Here is a 20,704-nt window from a genome sequence, read left to right on the forward strand (position 1 = left end):
TCCGTAGCATGTGCTTTAAACCATCTCCAGATTACTTATGACACCTAATACGATGTAAATGATATGTAAATGGTGATTGTGCTGTATTCTTTAGAGCATAACAACAAAGAGACTGTACATGTTCAGTACAGATGCAATTCAAATATTTTCAAGCCACAGTTGGTTGAATCTACTATTGTGGAACCCGTAGATATGGAGGACCTACTGTGTAACTATAAAATGAATGAATTATGGAAATGCGTCAAAAAGTGAGTTTCACAGGCATAATGCTGTACAAAGAGAGAAGACGAAAATTATATGAATACACAATACCATTCCACTTATTTAAAATTCAAAAGTAGGCAAAATCCAGAAACAATGGAAGGAGCAAGAGTAATGACTGAAAAGACACATAAAGTGGATTTTTGTTGTTCTTGTAACAGTTTATTTCTTAATATGCAAAAGGGTCACAAAGTATTTTTTAATTCTTTTAAATATTCTAATTTATTAAATTATGCATTTATATTTTAAGCAATTTTCTATGCATATTCAAAAACATTTTTATATTTTTAAACAAGAAAAATACCATATGGGAATTAATTGAATAGAGAGGCTGGATAGAATTGTTATTATTGTTAACTACAGATTTTCAGCATATTCTAAGAAGTCATAACAAAAAGCAAGGAAGAGTAGCTGACTCAGACCTGCTAAAACAGACTTTAAATGCAAAACTGCAAAAGGAGACAAAAGAGGTCATTATATGTTGGTAAAGGGATTGATTAAGCAAGAAGATACAGCAATTGTAAATGTATATACACCCAACAACAGACCAACAAAATATGTGAAGGCAATATTATTAGTTCTAAAAGTAGAGACAAACTGCACTGCATTAGTAGTAGCGGACTTCATCTCCCCTTGTTCGTCAGTGGACAGAAATGCAGATAAAAAAATCAACAAGCATACATCAGAGCAAAAGAACTTAACAGACAATTAGAGAACATTTCATCTAATAGCTGCAGAATACACATTTATTTCCTCAGCATTTGGAACATTTTCCAGGATAGCATATATATTAGGCCACAAATCAAGTTTCCAAAATTTACAAAACATCAGAATGCATATTCTCAGGCCACAGTAAAATAATACTTGTAATCAACAGTGAGAACAATGTAAAATTTACAAATACATGGAAATTAAGCAAAATGTTTATGGATAATTGGAGATATTGAAAAGGAAACAAAAAAATCCCAGGCAATAAATGGAAATGAAAACATAACATTCCAGAATCTGGGGCATACAGCAAAAGGAGTGTTAAGAGGGGAGGGAAGTTTATGTGGTCAGCACTGTAGTGTAGTTGGTTAAGCCACCAATTGTGCTGTTGGCAGCCTGGATCTGAGTAACATTTCAAGTCCCAGCTTCTCTGCTTCTGATCCAGCTTCCTGCTAATGTGCCTACGAAGGCAGCAGGAAATGGCTCAAGTGCTCGGGTCTCTGCTACCCATGTGAGAGACCCTGATGAAATTCTTGACTTCGAACTGTCCTAGACCTGCTGTTGTGGTCTTTTGGTGAATGGGTCAGCAGATGGGAGATATCTGTTTCTCTTTCTCTCTCTCTCTTGCTCTGCCTTTCAAATAGATAAATTAACAAATAAATAAATCTTATGAAAACAGAGGAAAATTTGTAGCAATAAGTTCATATATCACAAAAATATAAATATTTCAATAAACAGTCTACTACATATCTCAAGCACCTCAAGCACCTCAAAAAGAAAGATATCAAACTCAATTAATAGGAGACAGAAATAAAAGGATCAGAGCAGGTATAAATGAAATCAAAATTTTAAAAAATGCAGATCAACAGAATGAAAAACTTTTTTAAATAAATGTTTTAAAAATAGACAAAAGTTTGACAAAGAAAAAAAGAGAAACAATTCAAATAAATATAATTAGAGGTGAGAAAAGAGATATAATAAGTAATGCCAGAGAAATACAAAGGATCATAGAAATTCCATGAACTAATAAATTGGGGAATTTATTAGCTAATAAATTGGAGAATGAATAACTTTAACACATGGTAAATATTGTTATATAAGACAACAAAATTGAATAAAAAATTATAGAAAATCTAAATAGAATAACAAGTAGTGAAATTGAAGCAGTAATTACAAGTCTCCTTTCAAAGTAAAGGCCAAGACCTGACGGCTTTATAGCTGAATTCCAAAAACCATTTAAGAAAGGAAGAATTACCATACTTCTTAAACTATTCCAAAAAATTTAATATTACTGAATCCTGCCAAAGAGGCTTTTTGCAAAGCTATCATTACTCTGAAACCAAAAACCAAAGACACAATAAAATGAATATTAAAGACCAATAACATTGATGAATATAGAAACCAAAATTCTCAGCAAAACTAAATTCAGTAGTACAACAAAAATACCAAGTGGGATTTCCCCCAGGACTGCAAGGATATTTCAATATCTGAAAACAAATAAATATAATAAATCACATTAACAGAATGAAGAACAAAAGCCATATGATCCATCCCCAAGAACTCCAACCCTGCTATGGAAACCAAGGAACAACTGTATTAAACACTGTCACTGCTTTGGATGTTCTTTTTAATGCAACTTGTCTCACATGGATATCATTTTCTGAAGGCTTTATATCTAGGAGTAGAATGGTGACATCATTAGATACGCTGCTCTTTAACCCAGAAGATTAGCTTAGATAGCTTATACTCATCTCTGCTTCTTAAAGTGTTGCCTTAACTTTATCTGAACTATTTTGTAAGTAGAGTTATTGAGTTCAAATTTTTTTAATTTTCATTATAGTTTCTTCTTTGACTTTCACACAGCATCCATTTTGAATTTTTAAATTTTTTATTTAAATAAAAGGAACAAATTTATATGTATAAATTTCATATATACAGTTTTAAGAGCTTAATGATATTTCCCACCATACCCTTTCTCCTTCCCCCACTCCCACCTTCCCTCCTCTTTCTTTTCATATTTTTCTTTTAATTTTTATCATGACATACTTTCAATTTTCTTTATAATCACCTTGGGATGACCATTTGGCATGGTGGTTAAGATGCCAATTTGTTCATCAATAGGCAGGACAAGGGCTGATCAAGTCACTGTTTTTCATAGTGTCCCTTTCACTTCAACAGATTTCCCCTTTGGTACTCAGTTAGTTGTCACCAATCAGGGAGAACATATGATATTTGTCCCTTTGGGACTGGCTTAATTCACTCAGCATAATGTTTTCCAGATTCCTCCATTTTGTTGCAAATGACCGAATTTCATTGTTTTGGTTTTTTTTTTTTTTTTTTTTTTTTTTTTTTTTTTTTTTACTGCTGTATAGTATTCTATAGAGTACATGTCCCATAATTTCTTTATCCAGCCTACTGTTGATGGGAATTTAGGTTGATTCAAGGTCTTAGCTATTTGAATTGAGCTGCAATAAACATTAAAGTGCAGACAGCTTTTTTGTTTGTCAATTTAATTTCCTTTGGATAAATTCCAAGGAGTGGGATGGCTGGGTTGTATGGTAGGGTTATATTCAGGTTTCTGAGGAATCTCCAGACTGACTTCCTTAGTAGCTTTACCAGTTCACATTCCCACCAACAGTGGATTAGTATCCCTTTTTCCCCACATCCTCGCCAGCATCTGTTGTTGGTAGATTTCTGTATGTGAGCCATTCTAACCGGGGTGAGGTGAAACCTCATTGTGGTTTTGATTTCCCTGATTGCTAGGGATCCTGAACATTTTTTCATGTGTCTCTTGGCCCTTTGGATTTCCTCTTTTGAAAAATGCCTATTGAGGTCCTTGGCCCATCTCTTAAGTGGGTGGGTGGTTTTGTTGTTGTGGAGTTTCTTGATTTCTTTGTAGATTCTGGTTATTAATCCTTTATCAGTTACATAGTTTGCAAATATTTTTTCCCATTCTGTCAGTTGCCTCTTCACTTTCCTCACTGTTTCTTTTGCAGTACAGAAACCTCAATTTGATGCAATTGTGTAAAGGATCCTTTTTTCTACATCTTTGCCAGCATTTTTTTTTTGTCTTTTTGATAATACCCAATGTTAGCAGAGACATCTTGAGTTTTATGGTTTCTCAGATGATGTCAGTTTGGGTGTCTAATCTGGGTTGATTTGAGTGGTAAATTTATCTTGATGGCATAGCTGCTTACCTTACCTGAATGTGCGGAGAGTCTTTTATTAGATCTTTCACTTTAAGTCAATTCCGAAATTTGATTTCTCTTCCCATTATCTATGTGCTCCTTATGAGTAAAGCTCAAGTTCTCAGGATGGCAAAGGTTTCAAGTGGAAGGGACTCATGTGCCTTTTTCCACTGGGTTCACACTTGCCCTTCAAGGCAGTTCCTTATTCTTTTGCCAGCTCCTTGATACTTTTTGGATTTTTTGATGATATTTTTATATTTCATCTGGTAATTTCGATTTGTTCCTGGGTAGTCTCCATTTACTAGCCCTCCATTATAGGAAATGACCTTGTATTTCTATGATTGTTTTATGTCTTAAACACAAGAAAAAAATGTATAGACAATTTACTTTAGTGGAACACCGATATGAAACATTCTTAAAGTGCTTACCTTGGGTTTTGAGATTTATGCTTCAGCCCAGTACAGATTTACTTTTTAATAAAGCATGTTGGCCTTGTTAAAACTGCTCTCTACAGATGCTGAAAGTTCTTTTGCTCCATTCATATATCATAAGTCTTTGAAAGTGATGCAGCAATTGCCTGAGACTTAAATTTAATCTTTGACGGTTCATTCATGTGCTTATTATGAAAAATATTCATATTGGCAGAAAGTTGATGGGTTCTATCACTCTGAGGTGGAATGATGCTGTAAGGAACTGAATTTATTGACTGTTGGATGAAAATAACATACTTACACAAAATGATTTGTAAAGCAACATCTGCTGTTTGCTTTTAAGGGACATATTCACACAAGAGTGTAGGCAGAGAAATAAGAGAATTTGATTTAAGATTCTAAACCCCCTTACCAGGACCTTTTTAAAGATAAAGTGAAAATGTTGTCTTTTCATGGATAGATATTGAAATTTCTAAAGGCATGTGATCTATGGTAGACCTGATGGTATTTAAAGTAGCTGATAAATTCTAGACAAGGACATACACATTCAGTACAAAGAGACCAAACATAGTCCTCTGGTGAAATTTGGATTAAAATGAACTCTTTTCTGTGTGTTTTTAAATGATTGCTCCATTCTTTGAACATACTGTTTTCAGGCTAAAATAAATACTAAAAGAGCCTGGAAAAGCCACTTGCTGTTATACTTGAATATATATGTATATATATGGAAATTATAGTATATGAAAAAAAGAACTTAAAATATTATATCAGAAAAAATTTTAACCTAAATCAAAATTACATCTTCAGATATTTTCTGATACAGCAGTGAACAGTGGTTTTGTCTGCAACATGTTTATGGAAATTCTTTTAATTTTTTTATTTTAATTTTATTGCAGGGGCTTTCCATTCACAGGTTTACTCCCCAAATTCCTGCAGCAGCTGGAGATGGACCAAGTACAAGCCAGGAGTTGGGAACTCAGTTCAGGTCTCCCACGTGGGTGGCAGCGACCCAAGAATTTGAGCCATCACTTGCTGCCTCCCAGGGTGCACATTAGCAGGAAGCTGGAATTGGAAGTGAAGCTGGGAGAAGACTCAGAAACTCGAATATAGGATGCCGGTGTCCAAAGCATCATGTTAACCCGTCCTTGTGATAATTTCTACAAAGTGAATCTGTGGGTAGTGTCCTATTAAACTCAGTTAAACTCAGGTGATAACAATTCCAAATCTACCAAATTTGTTTCTTTAGGTTTTCTCAATTCTTTGAATAGCTTTGAATTGGATTGGAAGGCACCTTAAAAGTCTAAAACTCCCATAAATTCCCATTGTGTTAACTAGCAATATTTCTGAGAAAATTGGCTCTCATCAGAAGCTCAAGAACATGTATGCTCATCTGAAAGAGCATCACAGATTTCTGTACATGAGAACGTATTTTCAGGATCTCCTCAACACTGGGCCCTGTGGTGTGTTTATTTGCCCCTTGTGCTGCTCACTGAGAAATACAAAATCTGATCTATAGAAGAAATTGTGTAAAGGTTTCTAGCTGCAAAGTCTGTTTAATATCACCTCACAAGACTGTGCTTTTTATTCATTTTTAAAATAAATGTGATGTGGTTAAGCTAGAAAAGAGGGCATAAAACCATTTTTTCCTATTGAATCTATATACTGGGACTGTTAGTTGCTTCCTTATTCCCTTCTGCCTCGAGTGTCTGCAACAGACAATGGCTTTGCCATTACCTTAAAATGTCACATATAAAGCAACTATTCTGTACATCACTATGAGAAAGCAAAGACTCCTGTTCTGTTGTTGAGGAGTTCAATTACAAATAAGTATGTGATACAGTTTTGTAGCAGAGACATAGGTAATGCTTTATGAGAATTTTCAGAGTTGGTGTAAGGATTCACATAATACAAAGACACAAACATTTCCAGTCATGTGTTACCTAATGACAGGGATATTTTCTGTGAAATGTATCATTAGGTGATTGCCGTGAACATCATAGAGTGTATTCTCACAAACTTAGATGGCAATGATATCGCTGTGGGACCATTATTGTATATGTGGTCTATCATTGGCTGAAATGCTTTTATGTCACACATAACTGTTTACTTAGAAATACAATGTAACCATTACCATAATTCATAATTTACGTATATTGCAAATCAGGTAAACAGAATTTATTGAACAATAGAGGATCAACTGCAAAACTAGAACTGGAGATTTGATAAGTAGCCCATCAATATAACTCCCAATCCAAACCAGTCAGTGTTCCCAAGTGATTGCTGTAGCCCTTGGTATGATAGAATGTAAGACTAATCAGCTAGCTGCACAAATGGCATCTGCCCACTTCCTGTAGCATAATACCTATTCATATCTTTATATCTGTGCCTACGCTGGCTAACATAGAGCGAATTTTTGGTGAACATGAAGTGATATTATTTAAAAATTATAATAACTGGCTATAGTCCAATATTTTCATATTTATTTATTTATTTGAGAGGGAGCAGGGTGGGGGCAGAAGAGAGAGAGAGAGAGAGAGCTCTCATCAATTTACACCCCAAATGTTTGCCATGGCAAGGGGCTCGGCCAGGAGTTGTTATCTCTATCCAGGTCTCCAACCTGGTAGCAGAGGCCAACCATCTGGAATCAACATCTACCGCCACCCAGAATCTGTATTAGCCAGGAGCTGGAACTGGAGGTGAAGCTGGTGCTTGAACCCAGGTACTCCAGTACGGAGACTCTTAACTAGTGTCTTAAATGCAAGACCAAATGCCTGCTCCTAACACTGTATTATTATAAAATATATTTAAGATACTCGGAAATTGCAAGTTGCTTTCAGAATATGACTATTGAATCTATGAAAACCTATTTGACCTGAAAAATATCCCGCTATCCTTAAACTCATACTTTTATTTTTTTACAAATAAGCCCAGAAGAGTGAAAATGATCTTGAGCAGACTGAAGTAATACCATGTATAAGCTCAAGTTATTTAAGTTATCTTCAATGATTTTGATAAGCAGCTATGTTAAACTAGCCCCATTCTTATTATGTCTAAATACAAATGCACGATAATTACATGAGTTTTTTTCCCTTGTTGTATCTAAACTGCTGTCTTATTGAATTGTTGGAAGCAAATGTTGAAACTGAATTGTATGTAAAAGAAGAATATCATTTGAATTTGTAAGCTTCTTATGGTTGTGCCTAACTGAATGTAGTTCAGTACATGAACTGAATGTAGTTCACCATATGCACTCTGGACAAAATTTGTAGGATACACTTGTATGCTAGAAAATCCCAGGGAAATGCCTAAAAATTAACATATGTGAGCAGCCTCACTGAAGATGATTAAAATATCAATAACTCTACCTTATGTAGCAATAATCTTTTAGAAATTTTAGCGAAAGCAGGTCCTATTAATATGTACTGAAAATGTTTCTAAAACCATATAAATAAACTCGACAGGTGTAGAACTTCTATGAAGAAAACTATAACATATCATTGAGAGACATAAAAATAATTTTAAGCAAAGAAATATTTTATCCTAGAAGGCAATCTTAATATAATGTTTTATTTTCTGTAAAGTTGTCTAAACACAATACAAATACAATAAAAATTCCAGCCACACCACTCCAAAAGCACTGGAAAAAATAATGGGTAAAAATAACTATGTTTTTTTTAAATAAGGCAAATGGCAAATGATTTGCCTTAACTACATAATAAAATATCATAGTGACAATATCTAATCAAACCACATATGGGTAAAACTCGGTGTGAAAATAGTTTTCTAATAACAATAGTTTATTCAATGTATAGTGTTATGTCAACTGGCTGTATGTGAGGAAAAATAATGAATTAGAAAGCAAGAATGACTTCACTTTAGCTGATGATATAGTTGTGATTCATTTTATTAGAAAAAAATAGGAAGCAGTTGGGTCAGAGTAGTGGGCATCTTCATCTGATGAGGCAACTTTTTGTTTTCATAGATACAATTCCTTTTTTAATTTTATTAATATAAAGAGAAAATTTCATGTATTACATAGATGCAATTCTAACAAGAGAACCATGCTTCCCTCTCTCCCTCAAATATCACTCCCTCCTTTCTACTCAACCAAAATCATAAGGCTCCTACAGAAAATCTGTTAGAAAAGACTTTTAGTGAGCTTTGACTCCATCACTGCTTTGTGTAATGTGGATTGACACATACCGTCTTATTCATTCCTGACAGTAACTCTGTCCCTGCAGACTAATTATTCCCACTTTACAAATAAGCACCTGTAGGCTGGTGAAGGTCAGGTGGCATCTGGGATACACTAGAACTTCCTATACTTCACACATTCATCCAAATTAACCTGTGGTTAAGTTCCCTGCATCCCCTGCTGTTAACTGTAGGTAAATTGTCACTAAATTCAATCACAGCACTTTCACATTTAGTATCAAATATACTATAGACTTTTTCCTTCATCACTTGATCATTACCATCAATATAGAAAAAAAGAATATAAGTATCTTATAGAAAGGAAAAGCGACTCTTCACTTTTCACTTTTTCTTTCATGTTGTATCATTTCTCTCCTCCTCCTCCTCCTTCTTCTTTTCTTCTTTTAAGATTTACTAATTTATTTGAAAGGCAGAGTTACAGAAAGAGAGAGAGGTCTTCCATCTGCTGGTTCACTCCCCAGTTGGCTGCAACGGATGGAGGGAGCTGTGCTGATCCGAAGCCAGGAGCCAGGAGCTTCTTCCGGGTCTTCCACATGGGTGCAGGGGGCCCAAGGACTTCTACTACTTTCTTCTACTGCTTTCCCAGGCCACAACAGAGAGCTGGATCAGGAGTGGAGCAGCAGTTCTCTTCCTTGTGTGATTCTTCTCATAGACTCATTCAGTTAAGGCTTGCTATTAATTCTTGTCTATTTTATGGTGCTACGAGAGAATACCTAAAAGTAGGTAATTTATAATAAACATGAATTTATTGGTATGCATTTCTGGAGCCTGGGAGGTCTAATATCAAGATACTGGCAACTGGCAAAGGCCTTCTTCCTTTCTAATGATATGGCACAAGGACAAAGGTGAGGGGAAGAGAGAGAGAGAGAGAGAGAGAGAGACAGCGGCCAATCCCCCAATTTATTATGAATCCAGTCTCATGATAGTTGTGTCAATCCATTCATGAGGACAGAAACTTCATGTTCTAATCATCTCTTTTCAGGCACCATCTCCCAACACTGTGGCATTAGAGATTAAGTTTTCAACACGTAATGTGGAATGCATTTAATCATAGCAAGTGTACCTTTTATTGCCTGAATTTTACGATGCTTTGAAATTTGGGGGCCTTGCAAACACAGAAATACCCTTACCAGGCTTAGTTAATTCTGAGAGGTAGTAAACAACTTGCCTGCAAGCATGGCTTTCATAAAGAAAGAAGCCAATCCAAAGTCCATATTCTCAGTCGCCTTCTTTGTCAAACTCTCATGCATCACGCCAATATCACCACTGCCCTAAACTGTCCAGGGCTAGTAGGTGCTGGACAGTTAGAAACCACAGCTATAGATCAGAGCTTATCCCAAATATTCAAACTCTCCAGTCCTAAACTTTCTTACTCTGCCTTACCTATTCTTGTTCATGAAAACCCCCATAAAAGTTCTGGTTTAATCTTCTCCCTGACTCCTGCCTCCCAGCCGATGGTGATACTTCTTCATGTGGTCCTACAGGACACAGAATGCCCTGGTTTCCCGGGAAATGTGAGTTTAAAAGCTTCTTTTGTTTTAATTTCTCTGTTTCCACCTTCAATTAACTGTATATATTAAAACCCAGTAAGTCACAACAGGCTTTAATACATATTTCTCTATCAAGACAATTTTTAAAAGATAACTAGATATGGCCGGCGCCGCGGCTCACTAGGCTAATCCTCCGCCTTGCGGCGCCGGCACACCGGGTTCTAGTCCTGGTCGGGGTGCCGGATTCTGTCCCGGTTGCCCCTCTTCCAGGCCAGCTCTCTGCTGTGGCCAGGGAGTGCAGTGGAGGATGGCCCAAGTGCTTGGGCACTGCACCCCATGGGAGACCAGGAGAAGCACCTGGCTCCTGCCATTGGATCAGCGCAGTGCGCTGGCCGCAGCGCGCCAGCCATGGCGGCCATTGGAGGGTGAACCAATGGCAAAGGAAGACCTTTCTCTCTGTCTCTCTCTCTCACTGTCCACTCTGCCTGTCAAAAAAAATAAAAAATAAAAAAAAAAAGATAACTAGATATCACCTGCCTGATGTTTCCAACAGAAATATTTTCAGTTATCACACTAAAGCAGTATTTCTTCAAAAGCCACTTCTAAAATACCTCCCCACATCATCAGAATCACATACCCTCTTGATCTTTCCTTGTGCTATTTATCTTCATTTCCTTTACTGATTATTACTGATGACCTGGACTGCTGAATTTTGAACTTTGAAAACTTGAAGTTTTATTACTTTATTGAGTCTTACTGATGAACTTGACTTCTGAACTTTGAAATTGAAAGTTTGAAGTTTTCAGCACTTTGACCTCTTACATTTTCCAACACTCTTCCTAGTAGATACAGCAGCAGGTGAGACCTCCCCTGAACTTCAGGAGTTGTATATACAATTCTCTGCTCAACATCTTTACTTTGTAGTTGAAAAGACATTTCCAAATACTAGCTTTCAAAGTTAGCTTCTTAGATTTTATCTTGGACTCATCCTTGATTCTTTTATTCCCTTCACCCTCAAAAATGTAGCATTGAATCCTTGCTCTTCTTAACAGAATTGCAGGTGTGATCCCTTTGGTACTAAGTCATGCTACCTTTCTACTTTAAATCCTTCAATAATTTCCCATCTTACCCACCCAGAGCACAAACAGAATTCATTACTATAACCTTGTAGACTTTGGAAACATGGTTCCTTGCTGACTGCATTTGTTTAGTTCCCACAATGCACTCCTTTCCATTGCTCCGAACTCTACAGTGTCTTAACATATGTCAAGTATTTTCCTGATTCAGCACATTTGTTCTTGATTTTGTCTTGCCTAGAAAAAAAGTTGTCCTATGTTTACAAGGATCATTCTCTTCTATCCTTCAGGCTTCTGCTGAATATCACCAATGAATGGTTTTGAAATGTTTTGAAATCTCAGGGCTTTGTAGGCACAGTGTAGAATCCCCTTCCATGATTAGCTAATTGCTGGAGATAGCAAAAAATTTGCCTGCATGATGCCTTTCATATAAAACCTACCAATGCAAACTTCGTATTCCCAAGCACTTGCTTATCAAATTCTTATATAGCAAGCATTACCTGATACATTACCACATGTAAAAGAACACGCTCAGGGCAGGTATTTGGCCTCACAGTTAAGCTGCTGGTTGGAGTGTCCACATCCTGTATCAGAATACCTGGGTTCCACTATGGGGTCCACTACAGACTCCAGCTTTCTGATAAGGTGTGCTCTGAGAGACAGCAGTGGTAGCTCTAGAAGCTGGGTCTTTGCTGCCCATGTGGGAGACCTGGATTGAGTGAGTTTCTGGATCCAAGCTTCCTCAAGGCCCAGTCATAGATATTGAAGGCATTTGGGGAGGGAACCTGTGGATTGGAGCTTTGTTTGTCTCTGTGTATTCCCCACACCCCCACCATTTCTCTACCTCTCAAATAAATGAATAAGTGAATAAATGTTTTTTGAAAAAGAACATGCCACACCAACCCCAGTGACCCAAATACATCTCGTTTCCTCTTTGTCCTGAGCACTTAAGGTAATTTCATTTACTAGCATTTTCTTTAATCTTCATTTGTAAGTGTGTGTCTTTCCTGTTACAGTCTAATCTTCTATCTAAAACGTAAGTACTATGATCAGGCAATTTTGTTAGGTTTGTTTTTAATATCCTACTACATAGAATAATGCTTGGTGTATAGAAAGCTCTCAATACGTGCTTGTTGAATAAACAAATGCATTGACTTTTAATTCAGTAAAAGAGAATAATTTTGTAAGATAATATAGTGAAATTACTGAAAATCTGACAGTTTAAATAATCTGTCTTTGGTGAGAGGAATCTTATTCAACTAGAGACTTTTCTCTCTGAATCAGATTTTTGATTCAATTCCTGTCCTTGTACCTTATGGTGATCTGATTGCAAGTCACGAATTATATACAGGTTATAAATAATAAAATGCAAGTATGGATCTTGCATATTCATACTTATTTACTTTTCAGTTCCTATATAAATAGAGAAAGCTATAGATTTGATTATTGATCTTAAATGCAAGATTGTATTGAAAAAATTAAAGGAAAATGCTTTTAATTCTAGTAGATTAAATATCTAAACACAAGATTGAAGCACAAATGCATAACCTGGAACATATAACATATATGTAACTTGAAATATGTAGCAATGTAAAATAAACTACTTATTTTTAAAATAAAAATGTTAAGACCAAGTTAATTTAGGTTATTTTGAAAATAGACAATTGAGTTCCTTCCAACATTAATGCTTTTAATAATGTGACTGTCATTTACAGCCAGATTTGTACATATGTGCAAGCTAGGAAAAGACCATATATGTGGCACATATTCCCAATGCATTGGACTAGCTCAGTATGTTACACATTTTATTTTTTCAAGGAAACATATTTCTTGAAAGTTATAATTAACTTATCTTATTGTAATTGTTTACTCTGTAAAATCAGCCAGTATCCTCTTGTCCCCCGACTCACTGGTGATGAGATAGATGAATTTAACAATAGTCAAAATATTAGTTTAGAAACAGCATCCCATTAATAACTTCATTATTTTATTCATTTCCCCAATGTTTAATTTATTTTATTTTTATTATTTTTTATTTTTAAGAGGAGGAAAAGAAAGTTTTCATGCTCAAGGCTTTGAAAAAATTGAGAAGCTTATTACATGGCCAATTATTGTTACTAAAATGGCAGCCTTGGAACAGTCCCAGAAAATTTATCAGCTTCTTGCTGATAAAAATTCTCTTTAACAAGTCCCTATAGCACAGGTTAAACTATTGGGTTACATTGAAAATGTTCGACCTCTTTCCTAGTACCCTGCAGAGGAAATATTTAACATTTGACCAGTAATGAGGACTCCTTGCTGAGGGTGAAAATATTCCTCCCCCTCCCCCCAGGTCATTATCTGCTCTGCTGTCTCACGGTTGAGATATTCTAATAGGTTTAGTAGCTATGAAGATGATTGTTTTTGTTTCCATGCTTTCCTGTGTTTCATAAATTCCTTGTAAATATTATTAAATATGTCTTAGAATTTTCTCAAAAGACTAAATAAATTCTCAGTGTTATCTGATGAGCAAAATATCTTCAACTGCAGTTACTTTAGTAGTTAATTTTTCCAATGAACAAAAAATAGGTGTATTTGTATACAAGAGTGTATGCAAACACAAATTATAGCTGAGGAAAATTAATATAATAGCTATGTAAGCACCGCGCAGACCTAGAAATAGAACTTGACCTTATGCCAGAAGTCTGATTGTATCTCCCTCACACTTCCTGACAGATAATCATTTCTTAAATTTTGTAGTAGGTATTTCTTCATGTTCTGTTATAATCTTTATCATATTTATGACCTCTCTCCAATTCTAATCAATATATTGCTAAATTCTGAATGTTTTTAGAAATCATATGAAGAAATCATAGTGTATGTAATCTTCTATGACTTGTTTTTTTTGACCAGTAGCCTTGTAGGCCATTCTTGTTACTGTTTATGGATACAAGTATAATGCGTTTATTGTCTTCCACTGAATACGTGGATTATGCTTATTTGTTTACTTCAGTTTTGATGATTTTATGGTTTGCTTTCATTTTTTCTTTTTTGGCTGATGCCATCATAGACATGCCTGCAACGTCTCCTGGGGTACATGTGATATTGGAATTGACCCCCGTAAAATATATATGAAAATGTGGCCCCTTAAAGTTCCCCAGAGGTCGAGTCTGGGGTACCACATATGTTATCAGAATTTGGGGTGCCATACGATATCACCATATGCTTATTAATAAATCCCCAATATTAATAAGCCCGAGTGGGTTCTTGCATAAATAAAAGAGGCTGCATGGTACATTTTAAGCTTTTATTTAGTGCAAAAGATGCATAGGTGAGTGAGGGCTTTAGTTCAGTCTCAGGAGAAAGGAAAATCTGGAAATTAGGGTAGAGTTCATTCCAAGCAGAGAGCAGGCCAGAAGCCACGTGCAGCAAGCGCCTTGAGCTGCTGTCCACTGCTAATCACCGGCAGCCAAGCAGAGGCAGAGAGCCTTTTGGGGCACTCCACGCCTTTTAGCCTTTTATATACTTCTCACAGGAGAGTGGTTACAGGGTCTAGTGGGCAGGTGGGCTCTCAGGTATGGTCAGGTAGGGCATGATGTCACACGGGGGCGTGGTGAGGGTATCAGGTAGGTTGTGAGGTCACACAGGGGCGTGGCAAAGGCGTGGTCTTCCAGCTCACAAACCTAATCAGCTTTAGCCTGCATGCCTGTCTGCTTCACATATGCCAAGTTTTCTCTAGGCATTTCTTCCTGGGACAGGAACTTCAGGATTGTACAGTACATCCATGTCCAAAACACAGTATCTTGTACAAAATTGTTTCAATGAAGTCTGAATTATTTACATACTCTCCAGCATATGAAAATTCTAGTTGCTTCCTATTATCATCTGAGAAAATAGCTACTATGAAGTTATTACCTATTGTTTTAATTTGCCTGATCTTTATTTCTACTTAAGTTCAACATATTCTCACCTACACACATGAAACTTCTGATAATGTCTTTTGTCCACTTAAATTATTTTTAAATATTTTTATATTCTTCTATTGCCTTAATTTTATTCTGCTTGCTCTATCAAATATAGAGAGAAGTACGTTAAAATTGTTCATTATGACTTTGAGTGTGTATGTTTCTTTTAATTCTGGACTCCTGGTGCAGCCTGTCCTGCCCCAGGTGCTCCAAGCATTTGGAGATTGTGCTAGTGGATGGACGGTCTCTCTCTCTCTCTCTCTCTCTCTCTTTCTCTCTTTCAAATAAAATTCACTGGTAAAAGCTTACAGTCAATAACAGCATACTCAGAGTTCTACTGGTCATGGAAAAATGGCATATCTTTAGAATGAGTGTTAAAAGACAAAATATTGAACATAATAGCTTCAATAATTTCTTGAGACATATGTAACATAGAAATGTCTAAATTGTAATATCAACAATGGAATATATAGGGTGATTTTGACTAAAATTGTAGAGAATTTTTATGTGATCAAAGTTATCAACTTTAAATAGCCCATTAAGATGTTTGTGTAGTCCTCATAACTACCAGTGAAAATCTGTATTTTGTTATATATTAATATATATATCTGTATTTATTTATATAATTTTCTTTGACTATTAAAGGTCAAATTAGCCAGATTCCATTTGGTATGTAATTGGAACATGGCATAAAAGACTTTCTTATAAAAATGTTGCAACTTTGGAAAAGCCCAAATTTAGCAGCATTAATCAGAATATATTTTTGTAACATTTTACTTTTAGGCAGAACTGAAGCTATTGAGGGGAAAAACCATCCATGTTGTTTCATTCTTTTATTATGTAGATATTAAAAATCAAAAAGGAATACATTTTGAATGTGACTAGAGAGTTATTTTGGTTTGACTACATCAATGACAGTTATGTATGAGGGGTAGAAATTTCTGTAAATTTCCCAGGGAAAATCTTCTCAGAGTGGATTAAACCCATTTCACTTGAACATGGAATGTAGATTTTGGTTAACTCACTGTCACTGCTGCTATGCTAGCTCTTGTTAAATAAGATAATAAGCACCATGTACATTGTAGCATTCTCTAAAATCACACAGCAAGAAGAACAGATTTTTTTTTCAATTCATAACAATTGAGTTTAAGCCAATTTTTACAGATAACTAATACAAGATTTTATAGAGAAAATGGTTTATGAAATGGAAGCAAAGAACAAAGATAAAGAAAATATTTAAAAGTTCAACTTTAATTTTCTTCATGAGGTAGGCATTCTAAGATTGAAGTTATTCTTTATTTTTGTGGGTTTTTAGAATCAATTCAAATGTCTCTCACATTTCCATATCCAGTACTCACATTTCCACTCAATATTTAACTGATTATAGCCATATATAATTTCTATATGCCTACTGTGTATAATGTTGCTGTTCTTATTCTGAATGCATGACTCACATGAAGTAGAAGTTCTGTTTTCTGCACTTTCTGGCCTAGAGGGTTTGTCCAACTGTGCATAATGTGTAATCTGCCACTCAGTAGAGAAGTACAGTGTAGGCTGTACTGATTGCTGTTTTGATATATAGCAATCATCAAAATTATTATTTTTATTCTCTGTAAAATCAGTACAAAAATACACGAATGTGGAGGTGTTTGTGGATACACATAACACACATGTAATTAAAAATCAATCACATTTATATATTCTTTTAAAGCTAGCCTATCAAAACTTGTAATAAGACAAATTATTTTTGTAAATGATATTTAACTGTCAGAGATATTTAAAAAGTGATATGGCAATACTAAATAATTAGGGTGTATTTTATTAACAGTTTAACAACATTTTTAGAAAGAAAATGACGTAAAATGTAGTGCTTTTTTTAGTCTGATAAAGAATCTGGCTCTTGAAAACACAAACTCCATATAAGTAATTCAAATGGGAATATAAAGGCTTGATTCTAAAGCATATAGATTGAAAACAGAAAGAAACACCATATAAATTTATGAGCACTAGACCTTCTGATTTTGGTACAGGATGATGGAGTGTATGAAAAGAAAGACAGCAGCCAGCGTATCAGGTAACTGGAATTCAGGCTTATCTTTTCTGTCCCTTGCATGTGTGACCTAAGGTAAACCACGACATTTTTTTCAGTCTCACTTTACAACACTAAAATCTCATAATTAGTTGGAACTTATAAACTCAAAAATCAGTTCTCTCTTCTATATCATTTTCTCTTGGAATTTGTTACATCAGTGCTTTTATTATTTGTCCAACTGAGATGCTATACCCAAATGGGTTCAGCGTGAAGTTTAATTTGCAGTTTTAATCAGCAGATTTATAAAACGACAGAAAAAAGTTCATAAATTTATTCTCTCTTGGATATAATCACCCAATTTGGAAAGAGCAATGATAGAAATCTCTCATGAGGGGAACTCAAGAGCTGAGCATGATTAGTAGTAGCTGTGTCTGGATGATCTGTCATTGGCACCATCATAGCATAAATATCAGACACCTTGTTCCTGGACTGGATAACAAGTACAATCAGCATTTTCTGGTCTGGCTTGGTTTTCAGCAGTACAGTACAGATTCATTGCAGTACTACTCACTTTTGTTTGCATTTGGCTATATAAAAGATGACCTTTTGAAAATATGGTTTGATTTTAGAAAGATTATAGTTTAATTCTATCAAATTGAAATAATGGTATACATAGGAGAGGCTTTCTTTGCGCTTAATGACATTTCTTAATTTATTGTGAGATATTTCATACGTATAAATAAATACAAGACACATGGTTTAATCATTATAAAATGAAAACTCAAAAAAACCTCAGCTGAGAATCAGCAATATGATTGTGATATCAGGAGTGGAGTAAAATGGTAGAAAAATTCTCCCCAGTGATTTTCTCCCTGCAGAAAAATCAATTTGAACAACTATACATGCAAGAAATACCTTAACAGATGGTAAGGAAAGAGGTAAGAGATTGCAGTAGCTGTTTTTAACTTAATAAGGCAGAAATATGCATGTAAGAGTGTAGAGTACCTTACTCTTTCCCTCTTTCCTGGGCAATGCAGCATGGAAAGAGGAAGGGAGAGGGGAGAGGGGAGAGGGGAGAAGGAGGGGGAGAGGGAGAGGGAGAGGGGCACTATCCACTTAAGAGAAGGAAAGGGTATTGTAGTGGGTTTTTGCTTTGGAACTAAGTACTGTGTCTGACATAGTAAAAGGGCACTGGGAAAAAAGTCATGAACACAGACTCCAGATTTTGGGCCACAGATGAAACCCATAGACACATAAATGCCAGAGAGGAATCAATCAGTCTAGTCAGACAGACTCAAGGTCTAGCTGTCATCACTGAATACAAAATAAATGTGGCCTTGGACCCTGAGTAAACTTCAACATCAGGCAGGCCATAGTGACCATGCACTTGGAGTGGGCCCAGTGTGGCAATGATTGGAGAAGCCTTGAGCTTCAGATGTGGTCCAGCACTGCATCAGTCTACATGGCCATGGGATTATGCTTGTGGACACACCTCTAACCACCTGCAGTGCTCTACGCAAAGAAACACTGACTTCGACTTGGAAACAAGTATAGGGCTTATCTCAGTAAAACCTAGTCCTGAGCTTGTATCCCTGGAAAGCCTTACCACACAGCTCAAATAACCTTCCTTGAGTCTTCCTTTATTTGGGCCAGGGACCTCAGAACCTGCATGAGTTTTGTGTCAAACCTGGACTTTGGACATCCTCCGGTACTGAAATGGCTATAATGATCACAGGTTTAGAGAACTCAAGAAATATTTTCCTGTGAGTTTCAGGAAGAACCTCTGGAGAAGAATGAGTAAAAGTAAGGCTAAGTCAAAGCTTTCAGGGAAGCATGACCTTGAACATGCGCTAAATAAAGAAGCAGAGACTGTCTCTATAGAGATGAAGACTTAAAATCTGTCAAAGAATTAAAAATACCTGTTTTAAACAAGCTCAACAAACTTCTACAAAACAAATAGAACCTATTCAAAAATTCATCAGAGAAATTAAACATTACATAGAAAACAGAAACTGGAGCTGAAATATACAATGAACAAAACAAAAAATGCAATATTGGGTCTCAGTAGCAGAACTTGTCAAAAAAAGAATCAGTTAGTTAAAGGAAGGTTATTTATAAAGAAAGAGAAGGAAAATTAAATGAAATGATTACAAATTTTATGGGACAGCATTAAAAAAGCAAATGTAAAAGCTATTGGCATCCAAGAGCTAATAGAGAATGACAAAGTAGAAATTATATTAAAAAAATAGCAGAAAACTTTAAGCCTAGACAGAGCTGTAAATATCTAGGTCCAGGAATGTCAAAGGTCATTAATTACATAAAACTCAGATAAAACTACTCTAAGGCACACAGTAATTAAACTCTCAAAGATTGAAGACAAAGAGAAAATTCTAAAGGAAGCAAGGTGAAGGAAGCAAGTAGTATGTAAGAGTTCTAGTCTATCTGAACGAAGACTTCTGAACAGAAACCTTACAGTCCAGGAGGGAGTAGGATGATAATATTCACCTGTTATAGGGAAACAACACGATGAAAACTACCAAGCAAGAACACTGTACCCAAAAAAGATACCTTTGTAGAAAGCCAATGTTACTCTGATACAAAAAACAGAATCAAAAAAGTAAACAAGTCTGCAGGCCAATATCCCTGATACCCTCAACAAAATACTAGCAAGCCAAATTCAACAACACATTGAAAGATCATTTTCCATGATCAAATGGGATTCATTCCAGGGTTGCAATGATGTTCATCATAAGTAAAATCAGTAAACAGGATGCATCATAGGAATGAAATCAGTAGAAAGATAATATGATAAATTCAATGAATAAAGAAAATTCAATCAGTTACATACAACATCTCTTCCTGATAAAAGCTGTCAACAAATTACATATATAAGGAACATAAGTCAATACAAAAGATGTCATTTCTATGGTTTCGATACCATTTGAGTTTGTTCCCTAAAAGTTCTTGTGCTGAAAGTTTGATGTTCAGTGTGGAGACATTGGTGTGGTGGACTGTGATTAGCTTATTGGAGGAAACACTCCCTCAAGAGATTACTAAATTTTTCTTGAAAACAGAGAATTCTTGCAAGTGAGGCCACCTCACATACTTCTCTTCTGCACGTAGTCAGTCTAAGTTCCATTTCCCTGCCATGTGGTGTCATAGCCAGGGTCCTCACCAGGATATCAGTACTCTGATAGTTGTACCCTGCAGGCACAAAAAGCTTGAACCAGATGAATGCCTTCGTTTGTAAAGTATCCAGCTTCTGTTATTTTGATATTGCACCTCAAAACAGAGTGTGACTATGAATGAATACGACAAGCTCATAACTAATATATAATGCATGGGGAAAATTGAATATC

Source organism: Oryctolagus cuniculus, chromosome 2, assembly GCF_051225735.1.
Source record: "Oryctolagus cuniculus isolate XC-2025 breed Fujian yellow rabbit chromosome 2, ASM5122573v1, whole genome shotgun sequence".
NCBI lineage: Eukaryota > Metazoa > Chordata > Mammalia > Lagomorpha > Leporidae > Oryctolagus > Oryctolagus cuniculus.